Source organism: Belonocnema kinseyi, chromosome 10 (genome assembly GCF_010883055.1).
Source record: "Belonocnema kinseyi isolate 2016_QV_RU_SX_M_011 chromosome 10, B_treatae_v1, whole genome shotgun sequence".
In the NCBI taxonomy this organism is placed as follows: Eukaryota; Metazoa; Arthropoda; class Insecta; order Hymenoptera; family Cynipidae; genus Belonocnema; species Belonocnema kinseyi.
In genome coordinates, this window is record NC_046666.1 from 50,159,692 (window position 1) to 50,185,631 (window position 25,940).

At 26.1% G+C, this 25,940-nt stretch overlaps 1 long non-coding RNA gene across 3 annotated transcripts in view; it reads right to left on the reverse strand.

Moving 5' to 3' along the window:
- LOC117182060 overlaps nt 1–25,940 on the reverse strand; it is a 427,109-nt gene that overhangs the window by 372,163 nt on the left and 29,006 nt on the right. For all 3 annotated transcript variants that reach the window (XR_004468259.1, XR_004468258.1, XR_004468257.1), the window contains exon 2: nt 20,080–20,124. This is a non-coding gene — a long non-coding RNA (uncharacterized LOC117182060). The remainder of the gene's footprint in view (nt 1–20,079; nt 20,125–25,940) is intronic.

A 25,940-nucleotide genomic window follows, 5' to 3' on the forward strand; every position in this document is an offset into this window, starting at 1 on the left:
ACGATTTCGCTGACACGGCAAGTCTGGGAACCGCAGAACCAAAAGTGGGAAACCATATAATTAAACTTAGTTTAATTTTTCTTTCATAATTGATAAAAAAAAAACACGTAAAACACAAAAAATTGGTCTTTCAGCTGTCAGATATTTACAAACGACCCACTTACGGCACCATTTTTAGCCCCACTGGGTCCCGGTGGGAACTCGGTCAGATCCCGGGCGGGCAATAAAGAAAATAGTATCCCGGTTTGACCCGGTCAGATTCTGGCCAGAAACCTTCTTCTGGTCGGGTCAAACCGGGCTATTTCTACACGGGTGTTTAAAGTTTAAAGGTATAGTGAAAAAGTCTTTTTGTTTAAAACAATAATTTTAAATAAAAAAGAAACTTATTTATTGTTTAAAAATTAATATCTTGATCGTAAAAAATCAACTGAAATCCTTTTTAGCAGAAGATCCCATTTTTTTAAATATGAATGTGCAGAATTCCAGCAAATAAAACCAAGAATCTAACGACCAAATTTGGCCAACCACCATAAAATGTCCCCATTTAAATTTGAAAAATAACAATTTTTTCCTAAAAAAGAAAATAAAAAATTATCTCTTTCAAATTATTTTGTTAATTTATCTGTTTGGTTTGAAAATTCATTTGTTTTAGTGGAAATTTCATTTTTTATGGAAATGCAATTTTTTTATAAAAAAATATTCTTCTTTGCTTGAGTATTCAACTATTTTGTTTCAAAGATTTAGTTGAATTACTTCGTTAGGAAATCATTTTTTTAAGATTTATCTTTTTAGTTACAAATTTATCTCTTTAATTAAAGTTTAACTGTTTATTGAAAATGCCTTTTTTTAAATTACTGCTTTAATTGAAACAAGTAATTTTCTTGGTTTGAAAGTTTTTTTTTTTTAATTCAATTTTTGTAGAGAAAATTAGTATTTTGGCTAGAAGGGTTCATCAGTTCGGATCAACTTTTATTTATTTCGAGAGTGAAAAATCTTTATTTGGTAAAACTTCGTCTTTTTTATTTTAAAATTATTTTGTTATTGTACATTCCATCTTCAATCTGAAAATTTTTAATTTGTGCTTGAAATACTGTTTTATTCCGTTTATAAAGGATTCTATGTTAACAATGTTACAAGATTAAAATACTGGTATTTGAATCTTAATGATCAAGGAAAATGAAAAATTAGTCAAGGAAAAATCAGGGATTATTTATTTTTTACAGAAAATTAATCTTTTGGCTAGAAGATTTAACAATTTAGGTAAACTAGTTTTTTCTTTCATGACTGAAAAATCCTTATGAGTTGAAAATTCGTTTTTTTGGTTGTAAAATTCATTTTTGAAATGAAATTTCATCTTTTTTGTTTGCGTAGTCAACTATTACACTTTTTTATATTTAATTTTTTTCGGGTGAAAATTTATATATTTTCTTGAAAATTCAAGTATTTTGTTTAAAAAATCACCTTTATGGCACAAATTTATTATTTTATGTTTAAAATTAATTTTTTTTGTTTTAAATAAATAGGTCAATTTTATGTATCTTATTCTGTATCTGAAATATTGTTTTATTCCGGTTATAAACGATCCGATCTTAAACAAATATTAAAAGATTAAAATTTTGGTATTTGAATGTTAATGACCAAGAAAAATAAAAAGTTGTTCAAAGAGAAATCTGAGAATTTTATAAATAAAGTTTTGGTCTTGCAAAACTTATTTTAAATACAAAAAATGTCCATTAGTCTCAAGTCCCATATGTTATCATTTCTGGTAACTATAATTTACTTACAGTAAGAGCAGAGGGGGGGGGGATATTTTGTTACGGTTTATTACAGGGGAAGGGGGTGTTCGTAGAGAGGATCTACAATTCGGTATGTAATTTCAGGATATAACACTACGTATAATCAATCTCAAAAGTTGCCTATCTTTGAAAGGATTTATAAAATCGACAAAAATAGAACTACAACAAACTCTCGCTTTCAGTCACCCCGTTCTAAGCCTTCCTAGAACAATTGGAAATTGGAAACGAGTCAGGCGGCCCAAACTGTTTACGTTTTTGTCCCCCCGAAATCAGTCCAAGGCCATTTGAAGGCAACCCCCCGATACTTGATTCAAAGCGAGAGTTTAGTGTATTCTCAATTTCTGTACATCTTGACGGAGGCTTCTAAACCACTTCAGAAAAAAAATTCAAGTTAAAATTCTTTATAAAATGATTGTTTAAATTTTAATTAAAACCACCCAAATAGAATTATAGAGAATCTTTCAAAGAATAAAATGCGGCCTTGTTTTTCGATTTTCGATTTTATCAATAATTTAAAAAATGGGTTTTGCTTGACTCTTTCCTTTCCCACTCTGATTTTGGAACATCAATTGGTTCATAAGAAAGTAGATTTCATTTCGAACTTAAAAGAATGGCAAAAGTTTTGAAAAATTCTGAAGAGTTTAGACTTTAGAGCATGCAAATTAGATTTCGTCGCCGGAAACGAACTTCCAGCAGTATTCACAAAGTTTTTCCTCGAGGAGGGGCTTGCTTCTGATGGTAGGATCGACAGCTGCACTTGCTGTACCAGAGCATATATTATATTTCGCATAATAAGCCGTATGGTAATCAGGAATGCCGGCGAGGTTCGCGGCACCTTTGTCCGGTCTCATCGCTAAACGCTATCTTGGAATTACGCGTGGCTGAGCCAATGCTGACTGCCAGGCCGGAGCCAGTCCACAGCTCTATTACTGATCGTTTCAAGATAAAAAACGATGGACGTGTGTGGGGGTTTTCCTAATGAGCTGATTGCATGCTGGCAAGTTTTTGCTTCCCACTTGCGGGAAAACGATAGGAAACGAGGCCTTAGGGCTTAGGCGAGGAATAATTCTGGTTTCTATTTGCATTGGCTTTCAGAGCAAATTTACAGTTTTTCTTTCCTTTTTTTAACTCTTGGAATAAATTTGTCTGCCTTAGTTTGATGACTGAAGATAAGTGAGGTAGAGACCAACCAAAATAGAAATTGAAAAGTAGACGTTTAAACTTTGCATATAGGGGAGTTCAAAAAAAAGGAAGATTGAATCTCAAATTGTATTTTCGATTTTTCTCTCTTTTTGAGTTAAAAATGAACCGTGTAAAAGGGAAATAAGTAGGATAATATTTAGAGGTTGTAAAAAAACGATAATCTATCCAATTATTAATTAATGTTAATCTATTCACTTATCATTAATCTATCGACTTATTTTTAAAACATAGTGATTTTATGCTGTTACTGTAAATTTAGATCAGTAAAAATTTGACTGATTAAATTAATCAAAAATGCTTTTACTGAAAAATCAGTCATTTATACTGATAAACGTATCGTTTTAACAGATGAATCAGTCAATATTGTTGACTCCGACAAATAGTACTTCAAAATTACTGATTTTCAATCTCTGGAAGCGACTGATTTGACTGATATAATAAAATAGTAACATTATTTTTAAATAAAAAATTTTCCTTAAATTCCTAAATTTCTATAAAAGATTAAAATTAAGAACAAATGAATGATTAACGCATTGAAAGTAACGGATTGAATCAATCGTAACAACTGATTCAATTAGTGAAATTTACCAGTTATATAATTTTAAATTACTGCTTTAATCAATGAAGGTAACAGCTTAGAATTTTAGATTATTCAAAATTACTGATTCGGTTAGTGGACTTTACTGATTAGATAAATTCAACGGTTTTTCATTTTATATTAAAATATTTTTTGGTTGAAATATAAACTATACAATTTTTTGTTTAGAATTCATCTTCTTTATGAAGAATTCAACTATTTGGTTTAGAGTTGAACTACTTTCTTGAAAATTTGAACAATTGGTTCAAAAATAATTTTTTTTCAGTTAATAATTTAACCATTGAATTGAGCACTGAACTATACAAAGTGTATTTTGTTAAAAATTCATTTTGGTTAAATTCCACTGTTTTCAATTTAAAATACAATTTTTTTTGCAATTATTATACATTTTTCGTTGAAAATTCATATTTCCTGGTTCAAACTTGAACTGGCTGATTAAAAGTTAAACAACTTTATTAAAAATTTAATTTTTTTGATTAAGGATTCATCACTTTATTTGAAAAGTCTTCTCTTTTGTTGAAATTTTTACTATTTTCCTCCAAATTCGAGGCTTCTTTGTTTCAAAAAAATGTTATTAATTGAAAACTTTACTATTCCATTTTTTCTTTTTTTTTTTTTATCGAACGCTTTTAGTGAAAACTTCGTATTTTTTGGTAGAAAATTAATCTTCTTTGGGAAAATTAATTTTTTGTTTGTTTGAAAATTCAACTTCTTGGTTGGAACTTCAACTCCTTTGATGATTCTCCTTTTTAGATAAAAATTTATCTGTTTGCTTAAAAATATAACTATTTTGTCGTCAAAACTTTGTTTCTCTGTGGTTTAAAATGCTTGTATTTTGTAAAAAATTAGTCGTTTTGGTAACAAAATTTATATTTTTAGTTGAAAATTCATCTTTTCATGTTAAACACTTAATTACTTTGTTAAGAGCTAAATAAATTTGTTAAAAAATAAATTATTTTCGGTTAAAAATTCATATCTTTTGTGAAAAATTTCAGTATTTTGTTAAAAATTAAATTTGTTGGTTGAAAATTTAGCTATTCCATTTTTTGTTAAAAATTGATCTTTTTAGTTCTGATATCAAGTAGTTAATTGAAAATTCATTGTTGACAATTCGTATTTTGTACAGAAATTAAATTTTCTTTGGGGGAAAATTTAACTACTATCTAACTAGAATTTCATAATTTTTCTGCCATTTTGAAATATATTGTTTTTAAACATTAATATTTTTCAACTTAAAATTCAACTATTTTGTTGAAAGTTTGTTTCTTAAAAATTAATTTTTGTAGCTAAAAAATAAGTATGTTTTTTGGATCAAAATTTATCTTTTATAGATGAAAATTCAACTATTCTGTTACAAATTTATATCTTTTTTTGAATTTGCTGTCAAAGTAATCTTATTCGTTGAAAATTCATTTACTTGGTTAAAAGTTAAACTACTTTATTAAAAATTAATTTTTATTGTTGAAAATTCATAATTGTAGTAGAAAAATAATTTTGTTTTTGTTTGTTAAAATTGAACTACTTTATACCAAAATTTTTTAAAAATAAGGTTTGTTAATAAAAAATTCAACTATTCCACTTTTGATTGAAAAATATTTTTTTTTTAAATAATTTAGTTAAAAAGGTATTTTTTGTTGGAAATTTAATTACTTCAAAAGTTGAACTAATTTGTTAAGAATTAATTTTTATTGTTGAAGACTCATAATTTAAGTTGAAAGTGCTGTGTAAATTGAACTGCTTTGTTCAAAAATGTTTCGTTAATTCATTTTTGTTAATTGAAAATTGAACTACTCCACTTTTGATTTAAAAAAAAGTTTTTTTTTCATAATTTTGTTCAAAATGTGTTTTTTATTGTCGGAAATTTAAATACCTGGTTAAAAGTTGAAATACTTTGCTAAAAATTAATTTTTAGTGTATTTTTTTTTATATATAATATGTTTGAAAACGTGTTATTTCGTTGAAAATTTAATTACTTGATTAAAAGTTGAACTACTTTGTTAAAATTTCAATTTAAAAAAAAAATTTTTATTCATCAAGTCAGTTGAAAGTTCATCTTTTCTGTCGAAAATTAACCTTTTTTTTAGGTTGAGAATTCAACAAATTGGATCATTTAAAATGACGGATTTCACCAGTGGGTCAAATTGATTAATTTAACCATTTTATTACATCAGTTTTGACTGAATCAAATTTATAATGTTACTGACTTTAGTCGAAGTCAAAGTTCATAACATAATTTAGGTTCTATCACTCATATCAGCCCTGAAAATATTCCACGATTTTAAATCTTCAAAAATTTAATAAATTAAAATATTTTTAAAGTTAATTAATGGAACTGACTTATTTGGTTGCTTCTAAATCCTTCTCTTTTTCCTTAAATATAAACCCAGCCTAGCATAATTCAGTAATAGCCATAATAAGAAGAAAAAGAAGCAGCCCGGGAACCAGAAGCCACTTTCTCAGGGTTGGGGAGGAGTTTCTCATAAAATTCCATTTCTCCATCTTTTCCTATAGGTGGTTCTACCTAGGGACCACCTCAACCCACACAAAAAGGTCCAGCTATTTTCCATTTTCTCTCCTGTAGTGACCCAACAATCCACTTTTCCCTTATCCGTTATACCCCCTTACTCTACTCCTGGGTTAAAAGGAAAATAACTTCCCTCCTTTTCTCTTTTTGTATTTCTCTCTCTCCAACTTTCTCTCTTTTTATAACTCTTTCTTTCTCTCTCTTTCTCTGTCTCTATTCCTCTTTCTCTCTTTCTCTTTCTTCCTCTTCCTTTTTCTCTCTCTCTCTCTCTATTTCTATTTCTCTATTCTTCTTTCTCTTGCTGTCTCTAAACTTTCGGCATCAGCCTCCCTTATTGTCCCTAAATTCTCTTAGCCAAGTCCAGCCCCCACCATGCAAAGGCGGATCCAGCGAGGGTCGATTGGGGCGATCGCCCCACGAGATTTTGGAAACCAAAATTCAAATCTGTCTATTTGTTTTTATGAAATTTTAAACGAAGCACCCCGTTTTAGCAGGGTCCATAAGCTTTGGCCCCTCAATCCCTATCTATCTTAACTTTTTCCTACTAAATTTTTTTGTCAATTTTTCTAGGGGTCTTAAAAAAATAACTTCAGACGATTTAGCGAGTGAGGGGAGGGGAAAAGAAAAGATTTATCATTAAAATAAAAAACAGTTCAATTAAACAAAAAAAAAGACAAATTTTTAAGAACAAAATTTGTTTTAGAATGTAGAATTTGTAAGTCAAATAGACGAGCTTACTACAAAACTGTTGAATTTTGAACCCAATAGATGAATTGGCAACCAACAAGCTTAATTTTTTACTGGAAAAAAAGAATTCTAAGAAAAATACAAATATTTTTAACAAAATAATTGAAACTTTAATCTAAAAAGGTGAATTTTGAACAAAATACATAAATTCTAAAAAACAAACAAAAATCTATAGTCAACCAAACTGTTGACTTTTGAAGACAAAAAGAAGAATTTCGTATAGTTAAATGTTAGGTTAAAAGAATTATTTTTAATCCTAAAAAAAAATTCAACGAAATACCTAAATTTTGAAACAAATAGTTCGATTTACAACCAAGAAGATTCATATTCTACCATAAAAGATAAATTTTTAAACCACAGTTGGAATTTTTTAACGAAAAAAATTTTTAAACCAAATTGGAATGGTTAAATTTTTATTTAAAAAAAAAAATTATTTTCAATTAAAAAAAATATTCCTCCACAATCCAGTTGTATTTTTAACCCGAAAATAATACATTTTAACAAAAAGGTTCATTTTCCATCAAATATAATTAAATTTTCAGTTTAAAAAACGAATTTTAAAGTTCTATTTTCATCCAAAGATATGGGTTTAATGCTAAAATAATGGCTTATCAATCAAAGAAATTAATTTTTTAAAAGTAGTTCAATAAAATTATCAACGAAGGAGTTGAATTTTCAATTTGAACAAATGAATTTTTAATAAAAAATATAATAGTTGATATTTTCACACAAAAGTTTTTAATTACAAATAGAAAACATTTAAATTTAACCAAAAAAGATTCATTTTCATCCAAATAGATCATTTTTAAGTTCAAAAAAGATAACTTTCTAACCAAAAATGAAATAGTACAATTTTAATTTACAAACCAAATTAAATTACAAATGAGAATTTTCTACGAAGCAATTAAATTTTCAATATTTTTAGTAGATTTTCAAGCCAAAAAACGAAATTTCTACAAAACAGTTGAGCTTCCAACTCGAAAATATCAATTTCCAAAAAAAAAAAATGAGTTTAAACAATTGAAATATTTAAGAAAAAATTTATTTCTTATGTTTAAGGTTTCTAAAATTATTGTTTTAATTTCAAATAAGATTAGTTGGCAGAAATGAATTTCTGGATAAAAATTGTTTGGGAAGACTGAAAAAGACCGAAAAAGAAAATACTGAAATCACCGAATGGTAAAATACCCGATTAATAAAATTTCCGACAGAAAATTGACAAATTATAAAATATCCGAACTAGTAAATTCCCCAATTATAATATTCTTGAATTAAAACAATTAAAACAACCAAGGTAGATTTGAATTTAACCATAAAATATTCATTTTCATCCAAAGAGTTCAATTTTGAGTCTCAAAAAGATCACTTTTCACTTAAAAGTGAAATAGTTCAATTTTAATTTAAAAAAAAATTAATTTAAAAAAGAGAATTTTCTACGAAGCAGTTAAATTTGCAATATTTTTATTAAGTTTTCAAGCCAAAAAACGAATTTTCAAAAATTGAATTTAAACAATTAAAATATTTAAATCAAAATGATTTTTATGTTGAATGTTTTTAAAATTATTGTTTTAATTAAAAATAACAATAGTTCACAGAAACAAATTTCTGGATGGAAAATTTTTGGGACGAGTAAAAAAAGCCCGAAAAATAAAATTCGGGACACTGAAATCACCGAAATATAAAATACCCGAATAATAAAATTCCCGACAGAAAATTGACGAATTAAAAAATATCCGAACTAGTAAATTCCCTAATTATAATATTTCTGAATTAAAACAATTATATTTTTTTATAAATATTATTATTTCTTTATTATAAATTCAATAATCAAATATTTTTACAACTCAATTTTTGCTTTAGGTTTAAAATTTCTAAATGAAATGTTTGAATTTTAAATAACAATAATCGAAAAAATTTATATTTCTTGATGACAATTTTTTTCAATTATTCTTATTTTATATTCTAATATTTTCTATTTTCGGGAATTTTATTATTCGGAAATTTTTAAATTCAGTAACATAAACTCTATGTAAATGTTATTATTCGGAAATTTTCCAACTCGGGAATTTTATCATCTAGGAATTTTTTTATTCGGGAATTTTCAAATTCGGTAATATTACAAATTGCCGAGAATGTTATCATTCGGGAATTTCACAATTCAGTAATATTATAAACTGTTCAGAAATTGCATTATTCTGCAATTCTTCAATTTGGGAATTTCATCATTTACGAATTTTATTTTTATGGAATTTTCCAATTCGATAATATTATAGACTGTAGCGAATTCTCTAATTCCGTAAGATTCAAAACTCTTCAGAAGTTTCATTATTCGTAGATTTTATTATTCAAAAACTTTCCAATTCAGGAATATTATTTTTCGACATTATTCAGTCGTCCTATTTTTCTGCCCCACTTTGCCCCCCCCCCCCCGAAAAAGTTCCTGGTTCCGCCCTTGCCACCAAGAAACCCTCGTTTCGGTGAAGGGATGAAGAAGGATCCACAGAATAGAGGTGGGAGAGTTGGCCAATCAGAGCGAAGCTTTTCTTCAGTCGACCGATCAATGCGGTACCCTCTGTACCGACATGCAAGGCATACCAACGTCATACTCAACCCACCCTAAACTTTCTGGCCAATCTCGATATATCCCTCTTTGTCTTGAACTCGTAATTTCGACCTTCAGACTCGGAAGCAAATGTAACGCCATTAGACAGGACATGGTCTTCGAGGAGGAAGAAAGTGGTAAATGTCCCTAATCTCGTTTGGGGGCGAAACTGAGCCTCGCGATTTGGGGAGTCTTGAGACACTGAGGCTGATAAATGGGATCGAATCTTGAGCAGTTTGACCTAAATAAGAAGCAGAGCACTACTTCCCTTTACGCTTCTGGAAAACGGCTGCAATTTTCCGCTGCTGGACCGTTCAGAGAAATGTCGCCGGTATATCAACTTTATTTAGGCAGGGGGAAAGTTTTCTTTTCTTGAGAAAAGAGAGAAACTCGGGGTAGGGTTCGACTGATTCGGCAATTTAGATGAGAATTTATTTGTTGGATTTAGAGCTGCCTTTCGGTTCTGGGAAAATTATTATTCTTGGCTGAAGCCAGTTTTTCTATTTTTCACTACTTTGTGTGAGATTCTAGATTAAAGGCTTTGATATATGGAAGGGCGGGTCTAAAATAAAAAAAGTCTGGGATTCGAAATCACTACGACGCGAACAAGTAGCTTATTGGGATCTTAAATTGTAGGGGAAAGTTCCCTATAGTGAATAATGCAACGAACAATGGATAATAATTAATTAAAAATAATAATGTATGTAAAATAACTAACCTAATTTAAGTAATAGCTAATTAATTAATTAATAATTAATTATTTTTTTGAGCTCTTGATTAAAGATTATCCACTCTAAAAAAAACTCTATAAAAAAATTAAAATCGACAAATATACAGTCACTCGCGCAACAAAATGTTTGAATGTCACATACGTTAAAAAAGTATTCACAATTTTTTTAAAAGGATTTTTGTCAATCATTTTCTAAGAGATAGTTCCTATTTAATTTCCGCCTATAAATTAAAAAAAGCCTAAATCTTGTATAATAAAGGAAAGATTTTTTTTGTACTAGAAAACTTTCCAGTAAAAAAATTCAGTAGGAATGTTTACAATTTTTATTTTGGTATTTAATGAAAGCATCCTAATAAATTGTGGTTTGAACGTTTCTGTGGGCATGTTTATACTTTTGAATCATAGAAATACACGGGGCAAAAAATCAATAAAGCTTAGGAGTTAAAATTAGAATTAAAAATAAATTTTCCAAATTTGTAATTTGATACGTGATAGAACTATTTTGGATTTTTTTCCTAGTGTAGATTTATGCTTGAAAATTCCACACATGCTCGAAAAAATTAAAACCCACAAATGAATAAATTATAATGCCATGAAACAGCAAATGCTAGATTTTTTAAATATGCTATAATTTTAAGTTTAACAACTTTTCTTTTTTTCTATACCTGACAATCTCAATTTATTTCTATGCTAACAAAATCTACACATGATTAGAAAAATATTTAAACCTCAATTTAAAAATATTTTTATTAAATACCAGAATAATGTATTTTTAATTCCCTGTATTTATAATTTCGTTTCGTGCATCTTATAGATTTTTTCCCTAGAGCATTTTTTTCACCGAAATGTTTAAAAGTACAAAAAAAAATCTTCTTCTTTTTACAAAGGTATTATCTTTTTTCCGAAAACAGATGTGAATTAAATAGGGCTTTTGGTAAATAAATCACTATTGTGTTAAATTCGTTTCGTTTTTAGATGAAAATTACTTTTCTAACTGAAAATGAAAAAAAATTGGTTTAAATTTACCTATGTAAATATTTTTAATACGTTTTATTTATTGATTTTTCGAAAAAACTGTCAATCTTTTTCGAAAACAGGAGTGAATTAAATAGGAATTATATCTTTTAAATTGAAGATTTTGTAACACTTAATTTTTTGAAAGTGAGTGACCAAAATGCCAAACTGCAAGACTATCGATTCCAAATTAATTATACTATCTTAGATTCCGTAACATCACTATTATGTTGAATTCGTTTCTTTTTTAGTTCAAAATTGATTTTCATTACTGAAAATGAAGAAAATTGTTTTTATTTTACTTGTTTAAATATTTTTAATACGTTTTATTAATTCACTTTTTATTTTTCTAAAAAACTCTTCATCTTTTTCAAAAATAGAGGTGAATTAAATAGGAATTAATTCTTTTGAAACAAAATTTTTTAAATATTTATTTTTTGAGAATGGGTAACCAAACTGTTGATAATTCTTCTCTTTCGCTTGAAAATTTAAATATTTGGTTGTAAATGCAAATTTTTCGTTGATAATTTTTTGTATAGAATATTTAACAATGCGGTTAAAAATGGATCTTTTTAATTTGAAAATTTAACGATTATGCTGAAAAAATCTTTTTTTTTTTTTTTGAAAATTCAACTGTTCAACAGAAAATTCAAAAAAATGTATTCCCGCATTTTTGTAAAGAATCACCCTATTTCCCTTGTTTTGAGAGCATTTTTGGGCTACTTGACAGTTATTTGAACTGCCCATAAGAAATAAAATAAAAAAGTTGAATTAATAATTTTATCAACATTAATTTGTAACACACTAAAAAATCCGTTAGGTTCTCAAGAAAATCAATTCATAGAAAATACCGTAAAATTTTCGTTTAATATTCACTGGATAGCGAGCACGAGCCAAAGAGCGAAAAACGCTATCAGACAGAATTTTATAGCAAAATAATAACTGTCAACGTAATCGAGTTCCATTCTCATAATTGAATTTCCAGGTGATTATGGACTCGATATGTTTCCACAATTTATTGTCTTGTTACAAACGACCATCATTTTCCTTGTACTCTCATGCGTTTCCAATTTTACGACCCATCTCACACTTTTTCAAAACATCAACAAATATATTGCATCAAGGGACAAATTATCAAAAATATTGATTTTATTGTAAAAAAAATCGACATGAATCGTCCTTTTAGTGTTTCATAACATGATCCATAAAAAATAGATTTTTTTATCACCAAAAATCACAATAAAATAACATTTCAAGACTAATGAGTGGCGGGGATGTTAGGAACCAAATGCATGCTCGAACAGTCGCCTCCAAGCATTTGCGGAGTAAATATCGCGCAAGAAGTAAACCCTTTTGACTGCACGATCTAGCAGCGCTGCGCGGTGAAATTTCGTCTTAAACTTGAAAACTCCGCAATCTAGACTTTCACCATGATTAAGCAGGCGTACGGAGATGGTGCAATCAGTAGAGTGGATCTGCTGTTTTTGGATGGCGCTGCTCGAGCCTGCGGCCCATTTTGAGAGCGTGATAGAACCCTACAAAAAGAAATCTCGCGCGATATTTACTCCGCAAATTTATATTTATTGCGCAAATGTGTATTTAATCCGCAAATACAAATTTAATCCGCAAATGCAAATTTATTCCGCAAATGTAAATTTACTTCGCAAACAGAAAATGCTCGATATTCGAGCATTCATTTGGTTCCTGAAACCTCTCCAACCCATTCTGCCCGCAAAAACTCCCACTATTGCGCCATCTAGACTAAACAAAGTCAGTCCAAAAAATGTTGATCTCTGAAGTCCGAGGCCTGCATCTCATAAAAATCTGATTCCAAACTATACAATGTTACATTTCTACGACATGAGTAGTTCATATAAGATTTATTACATAGAACTCTAATCTTTCACATAGTTTCATTTCAATCCGACTGTATAATTTTCCTTTGGAAGAAGCCGATGAATAACGTCTTCAGAATGTCCAAAAGTCAAACGTGAGGTTGTATATGTGGCGCCGGATGATAGGAGAAGTTCTTTTCGCTCCTTGAGGAATCTGATTATCAATCGAGGAGAACGGGAACTTTAAAAGGGTCAGGGAGAGGAAAAATAAAAGGAATCCGGTTATCTAAAGGGGGTTGGGGCTAGATTCAAAGATGGCATTGAAAGTTCTAGTCTTTGTCAAGAAACGCCTAGTATAGATCCAAGTAGAATCTTATCAATGGAAACGACTTGAGGAGGGTCAGAGGAATGGACGAACGGAAATGGTGGATAATTCACATAACAAGATAAGTTTATCTTTCGTCTCGTGCCTATTGGACGACTTTCTAGGATGCATTATTCGAACATTCCTGTTTCAAGATCATTTTCAATTTTTGTTAAATATTCCTCCTATTTTCACCAAGAAATTTTCATATATTAGATAACGGGACCTGATATATTACGTTATCTATCCATAACTCTACAAATTTCACATGGAGAAATTTTTAATTTCTTACAAAATTTTTTGTTTAAATTAAGCTAACCGATTCGATGTGAAGACATCACAGAACAACAAAATGTTCTTGACGAAGAATTTGAAAAATTGAGATTCTGACACTATATTCGTGCATGCAAGATTTTATAAGTTACGAAAAAGATATTTAATTTTGTGGATCAAGAATAACAGTTCTTAGAAATAAAAAAGGGTTCTTTGAAAAAGCAGCTTTATAATACTGTTTTAACTATTTGGTTGGAAACACTCTTTTTTCATTAATTTTTTGAACAGAAAGTTTAATTGTTATTGTTTAAGTGGTATTGGTTAAAAATGGATCGCTTTTAGTTGAAAATGCATGTATTTTATTAAAAATTTATTTATTTTTTTTGTAAAAAATTAAAATTCTTTGCCAGAATTCAACTGGTTTTTATTGAAAATTAATTTTTTTTTGTTTGAAATATAAAATATTACATTTTTTATTTGCATTCATATTTTTGGAATATAAATTTAAGTACTTGTTTGAAAATTAAACTAATTCGTTCAAAATTAATTTTTTTTTGCTGCCAATTAATCTTCTTTGCTAAAAATTTGAGTATCCCAGTAGAAAATTTGACTATTTTGTTGAAAAATTGTTGTTTTTACCTTGAAAATTAATTGTTATTAACTGAAAATGTAACTACTTCAGTTGCATATTTCATCATTTAAATAAAAAAAATTCATCTCTTTAGTGGAACATTAACCATTTATCTTAAAATTTAAATGTTCAATTTTTTTTTTTAAATATTCTTTTGTCGTTCAAAATTCGTCTGTTTTAGTAAAAATAAATTTTCTTGTTTGAAAATTAATCATTTCATTTTGGTTAAAAATTCCAAATATTCTAGTTCAAGGTTCATCACTTTAGTATTAAAAAGTAACTATTGCCTTCAAAATGACTTTTATTTTGGTTGAAATTTTTTTTTTTAACTGAAAATGTAATCATTGCAATTCAATATTCCATTATTTTAATTGAAAATGCATCTCTTTGTTAGAATATTAATTTTTTCATTAAAATTCAACTATACGGTTTTATCTTTTTTGCTGAAAATAAAAATACTTGGTTAAAAATTAAACTCCTTTGTTAAATGTTCATATAAAAAATATTTAATGAATGGAAATATATGAATGGATCCACACTATGTAAAATTATACAGGAAAACCCTGGAAATGCCAGAGAATTTTTCCCAGGAATTGAGCAAACACCCTGGATTATGACACTAGATTGAAATTTTTCTTCTGAAAATTTCAAAATAACTCATCCAACAGCTTAGGAATTTTCAAAAAGCAAGTTAAAAAATTTAAAAGTTTCTAAAAAACCCTGGGAAATTACTCTCGGATTTTCAATTGAAGTTAGAGAGGAGACATTTTTTTTATAAATGCCTTAAAATTAAATAAGGCCTCTAAAATTACTTCTAAAATTCCTCTGAGATTTTTTAATTGAAATATTAGAGAAAATACATTATTTTTTATATTTCCGCCTAATTAAAACTAAAGAAAATTTCTTTAGTCTCTGAAAATTATTTCCAGAAATTTTGGAGTTGAAACTTTCTAACTTTTAAAATCTATATTAGGGAAATTTCATTTGCTAACATGCTAAAATATTTATTTTTTAATATAGTATAGTATATAAACTATATAAGTTAGTTTAAATATTGAAAATGCAATTTTGAAATTTAATCGAGTTTATAAAACTCACTATTCGTAGCTAAGCAAAGAAAAAAATGTATAACAATTTTTCAAAATTGTATTTTTTATATGGTTAATATGCAATTTTTTTTAAGATGGTGGTTTAAAAATTTTATTTTGAACAACGTCGACTACATGGATTCCACGTAATGTATCTTGAACTGAACCAATTAAAGCTTGTATTTCAAATTTCTGGGTACATTTTTTTTTAATTTTTGGAGATCTTTTCAAATTTTAAATTAGTTTTTAACCATTTCTTAAACCTTTAAAATATTTTTTCAAATTATTAGAATTTTTGAAAAATGGTCTCAAAATTCTGAAAAATTAAAAAAAAAATTCCTTCAAATCTTCCAGATTCTGTTTTAATAATTTTTTAAACCTTTTAAATTCTTTTGAAATGCTTTCTTAAAATTAATTTTTCAAAATAAAAATTCGTTTAAATTATTCGATGACTTTTAAGAAAACTTATTGCATTACCATGAAACCTTTCAAAATGCTAAAAAGCTTCAAAATTTGTATTTCAAAACATTCAAACATGTACATTTTTCATCTCCTTGAAAAGCTTATCAAGTTTTTTATTAATTTAGAATCATTTTAAAAGTTCTAAAAATCTCTTAAGGTTATCACGAATTTTTTTATAAATCTTTGTCATCTTGTTAACTGAAAAATTTCGCTTTGAAATCGTCCATATTATTTTCTGAAATTTCAGGAAATTACTCAAGATGTTTTGAAATCTTTGTTAATTTTCTCTTAAAATTAATTTTTTAAGATAAAAATTATAACTAAAAAACTAACTATAAAGACGCTCTTTGGCCTTTTGAAAATTATTTTAAAAAATTTCTCAGTTGAAACTTTCTAATTTGAAAAATATATAAAATTTGAAAATATTTTATCGCTAATATTGTAAAATATTTATTTTTCAACACAGTATAGCGTATAAACTTTATAGTTCAGTTTAAATATTAAAAACGTATTATTTAATCTTAATCGAGTTTATAAAACTTTTATATTTTTGTAGTAACAAATTAAACTTTGAATTTCAAAGTGTTGGACACCTTTTGTCCTATTGATTATTGTTATTAAACATTGCATTTAAACAACCTTACATTTCCCAAAAACCTAGAACTTCCATAGAATTATTTTTCTAAATAGCAAAAAAATTAACATTATTGTGAGTAATTTCGAGATTGTTCGAGAATTATTTTAAAATGGCGCCATGCGCCTTTTAATAATTGTATAGGATTAAACAAATGACAAATGACAAATGACAATGGCAAATGCCTTTTCTGTCAAAAACTTCGTAAGAATTTTTTCTTAAAATTTTCCCTCTAATCTCCTAATCTCCTAATCTCATTAAGTCTACTTTTGAATTTCCTCTCTATTTTAAAATGATTCTGAAATCCGAGTTAAGAGAGCCTGGTATTTAGAAAGCGAGAAAACGATCCGATATTTCGGTTCCTTTTTCGGTATATTCTTTTGGAACGGACATTGGGATTTCTCCGGGCGGAAACTTACAGTCAACTAGGAGGGAAAAGGTGGTGAAATCGCCGTCGGGGCGGTCATTGGTATATATAGTAACCATATAGAATGTTGTCGTTTCTTTTTCTGTGGTTTCTTATTTCTGTACTCTTCTGTCCACTCTCTTTGATAACCAATGACCGTTTATTTTTATATGTATTCCCATGTTTTATGATTACCCAGCCCTGGGACGAAGCGGCACAGACTATCGGATTATCCCAATTCCATTCGCGGTTTTGCCGAAATGAATTTTTCAAGAAGACGCTGAAGTTACTTTTTCCCAACCATGGAAAAGTGCCTCTAATCATATCAAAAACGTATCGGTTCTCTTTCATACGATAAAATCAAGATGGAAAAAGTGAACAAAACTTTCAGCGCCAAAAATAAAAAACAAAAACTTTTTTTGCAATCATGAGAAAAGCGATTTTTTATCAAGAAAAGTCCTTCCTTCATAAGTGGAGTAATAAAGTATTTCAGGCAAAAATTAAAAAATTTTTAATTATTTTTTTTATTTTAAACAAAAAAATGTCTTTTCTATTATAAAAGACGACTTTTTAACAAAATACTTGAATTGGCAACAAAATAATTAAATTTTATACATTATAGTTAAAATTTCAACCTAAGAAGATAGATTCCCAACAAAAAAGTGTCATAGTTTATATTTCAATAAAAAAGATGAAATTTATACGTACAAAAAAGAATTTTAAAATCAAAAAGACGAATTTTCAATAAATAAAGATTTTTTAATCAAGAAAGAAAAAGAAGTTTGTCTACATTTTTAAACCTTCAAACTAAAAGAAGAATTTTCTCTACAAAAATTGGATTTTCAAACAAAAATATGACTTTTTAGCAAAAAACTAATTTTACACGAGACAGGTGCATTTATACTACTATCTTAAATTTAATTTAAAGAGGTTCAAATTCGTAGCTTTAAAAATAAAAATTTTGCTTTTTCAAAAAGACGAATGAATTTTTAACTGAATAGTCGAATTTTCAACAATTTTATACCAACAAACGATTTTTTAACACAATTAATGAATTCTCTACCAAATAGTTGAATTTTTAACTAAAAAAAGAATCAATTTTCCACCACAAATGAAACAGTTAAATTTTCAGTTGAAAAAGAAATCGTTTAAAATAAAACATGTCAAAAATTTGATAATTTTTCAGCTGGAATAGATGAATTTAAAATTGAAAAGATTAATTTTTAACTAATATGATGAATATTTAACTGGAATACATGAATTTAAACCCAAAACTATGTGTTTTCAAACAAGAAAATTAATTTTCAAACAAGAAGATTAATTTTCCACTAAAAGTAAAAAAAAATTAATTTTAATTAACCTGATGCATTTTCAACAAAAATGATGAAACTCCAACGAGAATAGTTGAATTTGAAGCCAAAAACATGACTTTTTAACTAAAATTATAAATCATTAACTATAATAATTGAATTTTTAACCACATAGATTAATTTTAAGCAAAGAAGATTGATTTGTAACAAATGGCGATTTTTTGTAAGTTTTCAATTAATTTTTAACAAAATACGTGGATTTTTAACTGAAAAAGATGAACTGTCGACCAAAAATTTAATAGTTAAATTTTTATTTTAAAAATTAATGTTCAATCATTAAGATAAATTTTTAACTAAAATAATGGGGGATTCGATTGGAATAGTTAAATTTTATTTAAAAAATAATAAGTTTTTAAATAAAATTATAGATTTTCAACTAAAATAATGAGTCTTAACTAGAGTAATTGAATTTTCAACCAAAAAGATTAATTTTTAACCAATAAGATTAATTTTTAACCAAGACGAATAATTTCTTTCAAAAATCGAATTACCAACTAAAAAAGATAATTTATGAATAAAAAATTGAAAGTTAAATTTTTAGTTAAAAAAAATAGTTTTAAATTAATAACATAAATTTTTAACCACAATTATGAAACATTCAAGTGGATTAATTACATTTTCAATTTTAACAAATTTCTGTCAGAAAACACAAATTTTCAACAAAATAATTAATTTTTCAACCAAATATAGACAAATTTCCAATTAAAATGACGACACTTTAATTCTTCAAACAAAAAAATTTAATAATCAAAAAATAATTAGTTGTACATTTAACTTTTTAGTTGAAAATTCAACTATTTTGTTAAATGTTGATCCCCTTTGTTGAAAATTTCTGTTTTCTTTCCACTTGGTTTAAAAAATTCAATTATTTGATTTTAAATTGACTGTTTTTGTGAAAAATCAGTATTTTTTTATTGAAAATTCAACTGTGTAGAAAATTAGTTTTTTGATTTGAAAATTCAACAATTTGGTAGAAAATTAAACTGTTTGGTTGAAAATTAACTTTTTTGTTTAAAATGCATATTTTCTGTTGAACATTCATCTTACCAGATTAAAAGTTCAGCAATTTACTTCAAATTTCAACTATTTTTAAAAAATTTAATTATTTTGTCGAAAATGTAACTAATTAGTGAAAGTAATATTTTTTCGGCGGAAAATTGAACCGGTTTGTTAAAAATTCATGCTTTTGAGACCAGGTTGAAAATGTAACTTTTCGGGTTTAAAATTAGACTATTTAGTTAAAAATTCAACTATTTTATTATAAATCTGATTATTTTGTTCAAAGTTTAAATATTTAGTTAAAATCATCTTTTTTCTGGTCCAACATTATAATTTTTTGTTAAAAATGCGTGCTTTTGGACGGATAATAATCTTTTTTTTGTGTTAAAAAAATCAACTTTTTTCTTTCAAAATTCAGCTTCCTTGTTTGAAAAAATTAAAACTACCTTTTTTGTTATAATTCAACTTGAAAAAATCGTTTTTTCCGTTTGAAAATTAGATTATTTGATTAAAAATTCAAAGATTTTGTTGAAAGTTCGTCTCTTTCGATTCAAAGTTCGACTAGTTGGTTATTAATGCAAGTTTTTTGTTAAAAATTAATTTGTTGTTAAAGATTTTGTTGTTGAAAATTATTATGTTTTTGGTGGATCTGAAATCATATTATTTAGATGAATTGATTCCCCCATTTTCGTAAAAATCACTATATTTTCCCTCTTTTTAGAGAAATATATATCATACGTAATATATTTTTGTACTACAGAAAACAAATTAAGATTACAAAAATTAGTAAATGTAAAACTTACCCATTGGATGCCGGGCCTCCAGATTAAGATCCGTTCATTCCACATCTGGAAAGAAAAAAAAAAGAATATATGAATTCTAAATCTAAAAATTAGGGTGTTTTCTATTAAGAAAATAAAGCGTCAATAAGGATAACAAATTATAATATTTTAGAATTCAACAAATTTTGCAAAAAAAAAAAATAATACCTATTAATGAGTAGGTACGCTGATGGAATCTGAAATAATCCCTATCGATTTTGCATAAAATTACGATAAATAACGCGACAATATTGGGTAAAAAGAAAAATTGAAATACTCTGAGAAATGAGACATTTCCGTCGATAAATTGAGTCCTCTGCATGAACTTGACTCTAAATTAAGATCACTCAAGAACAAGATCCAAGATCTTTTGCAAGAGATAGTGACTAACCACCAACCACATCAGTATATTTTCGAGAATTAATTATATTGAAACCACTGGATTCCTTGAATTCAAAATACCTTATCGTTATTTCTTACACAAAAATCGGATACCAAACTACTAGATTTCTAATATATGGTTCTTAAATACCTTACTATACTTATATTTATATAATAGGTCCTTATATTTTATCAAAATAAACATAGCGTATACCGTATTCTGTAATTAAAAGTGGGAATTAAAAAATGAAATAAAAAAAATATTTTAATAGACCGATTAATTTTTTAGAAGCACGTACTGAAAAGTTCGACTGGATTGTGCGAGGTTCGAAAGGAAAGTTGGTTTGCACCGAAAGAAACTTTTAATTGGAACGAAGCCAAGTTTTAATAACTACTCTGGCACATAAATACAGATATGAATTTTAATGTTGAATTAGAATTGACATTGATAAGAACTGCACTGAGTCATTAATTTTCTGGTTGGATATCCTCCATATAAAAACAGCAAACCTCCATTGGTAGCAATAGTGGTAGCGGCCATTTTCAACTCATAGGGTAACCTCTTAATTTAAAATTAAAATCACAGAAGTAAATAAGTAAATTCCTCACTTTATCGATCACCGATAATTATTTCCATTGATGTATTTTTACAATTACTTTCAATAACAGCTCTAAATGCCTAGATCTATTTAATACGTAAGATACGAAATAATTAAATAAAATTAATAATATTCTCGACTGAATTGTCATTCTGCTTAATACGCAAAATGTATTTCATGAATTTTTATAAATTTATCTAATTTATATACTTAAGTTATGATTGACTTTCTCGAATTACGACGTAAAAAGTATTGCAGTAAGTTTTTTACATCCCCCCCCCCCTGAGAATTTTATTTTCAAAATTCCCTGATTTTTTATTGAAACATTATTATTAATATAGATTCTTTTATAAACAGAATAAAAAACTATTTCGGATAGAAATTTAAAATTGATTAATTTATTTTAAAAAATTCTTTTCTACTACAGAAGATGGCTTTTTAACAAAATACTTGAATTTTCAAGAAAATGATTAAATTTTGAAGTTTAATTTTCAACCTAAAAAGATAAATTCCCCAAAAAATCGTCATAGTTTATATCTCAATTAAAAAATATGAAATTAACAACAAAATAATTTTAAACCGAAAAAGATGAAGTTTTACCAAATAACGATTTTTCACTCTATAAATAAATAAAACATTATCTAAACTGATGAACCTTTCAAGCCAAAAGACTGATTTTCTCTACAAAAATTGAATTTTCAAATAAAAAATATGACTTTCGACAAAAGATTAATTTTGCACGAAACTGATGCATTTTTTCCCAGTGAAAATAACCTTTCAAACCAAGAAAATTATTATTTTACCAAAAAAGGACAATTTTTAACTTATAACAGGATAAATCTTTAAAAAATTGAACAGTTACATTTTCAGTTAAAACAATAATTTAAAAAAAAAAAACTTTTATTAAACAGACAAACTCTCATTTTAAAAAATAAGGCTTCAATCAAAATAAATAAAATTTTATCAATGTCGTTTAACTTTTACCCAAAAACTTAAATTTTCAATTGCAAAAGATTAATTTTTAACAAAACAGTTAAACTTTCAACCAAAGAGATGAATTTTTAATCTAAAATATGAATCTTAAAAAACATGACTTCCTAACAAAGTGAATTACTTTGTTAAAAAACATTGTTAACAAATATGATTTTTTAATAAAGTACTTAAGCTTTGAACCAAAGAGATTAAATTTCAATTAAAATTATAAATCTTAAAAAAATTGAACAGTTACATTTTCAGTAAAAATAATAATTTTAAACAAAAAAAAATAGATTTATAACAAAAAGTCTAACTTTCAATAAAAGAAATAGGTCTTCAATCAAAATAAATAAATTTTTATCAATGTAGTTTAACTTTTACCAAGGTAGGTTAATGTTTATTCGATAAACATTAATTTTCAACAAAACAGTTAAAATTTCAACCAAAGATATGAATTATCACCAAAATATAAATGTTTAAAAAAACATGATTACCTAACAAAGTAAATGACTTTGTTAACAAAAATTGTTAAAATATATGATTTTTTAATAAAATACTTAGGCTTTGAACCAAAGAGATTAAATTTCAATTAAAATTATAAATCTTAAAAAAACTGAACATTTACATTTTCAGTAAAAACAATAATTTTAAACAAAAAAAAAGACTTATTACAAAAAGTCAAACTTTCAATAAAAGAAATAAGTCTTCAATCAAAATAAATACATTTTTATCAATGTAGTTTAACTTTTACTAAGGTAGGTTAATGTTCAATTGATAAAAATTAATTTTTAACAAAACAGTTAAAATTTCAACCAAAGAGATGAATTATCACAAAAATATAAATCTTTAAAAAAACATGATTACCTAACAAAGAAAATCACTTTGTGAACAAAAATTGTTAAAATATAAGATTTTTTAATAAAATACTTAAGCTTTGAACCAAAGAGATTAAATTTCAATTAAAAGTATAAATCTAAAAAAAACGATTTCTTAGCAAAGTGATTCAACCAAATCTTTAAAACAAAATAGTTCAATACTCAAGCCATCAAGAATAATTTTTAACCAGAAAGTTGCATTTTCATAAATAAAATGAAATTTCTATTAAAACAAATGAATTTTTAAAGCAAAAGGATAAATTTAAACAAAATAATTGACATTTCTGTTAAAAAAGATTTCAGTTGTTTTTTCACGATGAAAAGAATATTAATTTTTAAACAAGAAATAAGTTTCTACAAACAAAATTGAAGTTTCAATCCACAAAGATAAATTTTTAACCACAAAGGATAAATTTTTAACAAAATTGTTGAATTCTCTACCAAAAAGTTGCATTTTTATCAAAAAATATGAGAATTGTCTTAAACCAGATGTATTTTTATATTTTAAAATGTCAAAAATGTATTTAATTTTTCATCCAACAAAGATTCAATTTGACTTTTCAAGATCAAAATATGAATATTTTAACAAAAAATAAGTTTCTACGAAAAAAATTGAATTTTTAATTCAGAAAGACGAATTGTGTCAATCAAAAAGGATGAATTTATAACAAAATATTTGAAGTCTTTACCAAATATTTTCGTTTTGATCCAGGAAAGATTATATTCTTACTAAAGAAATGCATTTTTAATAAAATACGAATTTTTTGTTTGTAAGTTGAACTTTCATCCAGAAAAGATTTTAGTTCATTTTTCAACACCAACATATCAATTTTAACCAAGAAGTAAATTTTCTATGAAATAGTTAAATTTTTAGTAAAACAGTTGAATGTTCAACCAAAAAGTATGACTTTTTAACAACATATTTAAATTTGCAACCAAACAGTTGCATTTTTATCCGTGAAAAGTGGAATTTATCTTAAAACAGATAAATTTTTAATTAAGAATTTTTTTATTTTGAATTTTTATCTAGATAAGTGTTCAATTCTCTTTTCATCGCCAAAATATCAAATTAAAACAAAAAAAGTTAATTTGCTACGATACAGTTAAATTTTCAAGAATACAGCAGAATTTTCGAACAAAAAGTATTACGTTTTAACAAAATTGTTGAATTTACAACCAAATAGTTGCATTTTTATCAAAATACAAGATTTCTCTTAAAACAGATGAATTTTTATTAAATCAAAAAAATTTCCAAAAATATTTAAATTTTCATCAAAAAAAGATTCCACTTGACTTTTCAAGATAAAAAAATATGAATATTTTAACAAAAAATAAGTTTATACGAAAAAAATTAAATTTTTAATAAAAAAATACGACATTTTTTAACTCAAAAGTATGAATTTTAAATAAAATAGTTAAATTCTCTATCAAATAGTTGCATTTTTATTCAGAAAGATAAGATTTGTACTAAAACAGACGAATTTCTGATAAAAAACAATTTTTTTAATTTGAACTTTCATCTAGAAAAGATTTCAGTTCATTTTTCAACACCAAGACATAAATTTTAAACAAAAAGGAAATTTCATAGGAAATAGTAAATAAAATTTAAAAAAAAAGACAGTAGAATTTTCAAACACAGAATTTAATTTTCAATCAAATAGTATAATTTTTAACGAAATAGATTAATTCCTAACATTTCCTGACATTCCAGAATTTCCTGATCTCTAGCGACCCTAAATTTATGTTTTATTATAAATAAAATTTATAAGATTATTATTTATAGTGAAAAGAATCCAACAATTATCTCGATATAAACAATAGAATAAAATTATATGTTCCATTTTTGATTGAAAAGTCATCTTACTCGATAACTAAATTCATTAATAAAAGAGTAACATTCTGTATAAGGAATATTCAGTAATAATCGTGATATATTTTCTCGGTAAAAGAAAGAGGGCAATCAAGAAATGAAAGTCCCTTCAGAACAGAGAATGCCTTCGACAAAGCTGACCTATAAAAACAGTCTGGAGAACCTTATCGAGTGATTACATTAGCGTTATGGGAATGTACCGATAATCGATAGTTCACGATAATCAACTTGCATTATATCCACGGATGTAAGCCTACTTACATTTCCAGAATTATTACTTCTTGCGAACTTTTAAAATATATTTTCAAAATAAAACCGGTTTTTGTTGGCGGAAGCTTATAAATTTGAAGTTTTTCAAATTTGAAAACAAAAAGGTTAAGTTTTTCAATTTTCGCGGTCAACTGAAAGTAACATATTCATATTTGTAGCTATAGTCAAACATTCATTTTCATTTATGACGTTCATTCTAAACATCTTTTAATACAAGAGAGCAAAAAATTACAAAAAAATTAATAAATTTTCAAATAAATAATTAAATTTTTCACTAAAAAATATACATTTTTTACAAAAAAATGGCATAGTTCAACTTTCATTTGAACATATTTATCTTCAACAACAAAAAAATAGTTTTTAACCAAATAGTTCAATTTTCAATCACAGTGATAAATTTTAAAATAAAATTATGAATGTCTAATTGGAATAGTTCAATTATAAGCCAAAAAGATGAATGTTTAAACAAGAAGATTAATTTTCAAAAAAAAGATTAATTTTCTGTAATAAAAAATAAAATTTGTTAACAAAATATATGAATTTTTAACGAACTAGTTAAATTATAAACTACAAAATAATCTTTTTTAACCGAAAATGTAATAGTAACATTTTTAGTTTAAAAAATGAATTTTCAACCAATCATAAGAGTTTTCCACTAAAACAATGAATCTTCAACTGCAATAGCAGAATTTTCAAATAAAAAAATTAATTTTTACTAAAAAAGATAAAGTCTAAAACAAAAAATAAATAATTAAATTTTTAGTCAAAAAATGAATGTTTAACTCAAGAAATGAATATTTATCTGAAATTATGGAATATTCAACTGGAATAATAGTTGCATTTTTAGCTCATATTTCAAACATATAAATAAAT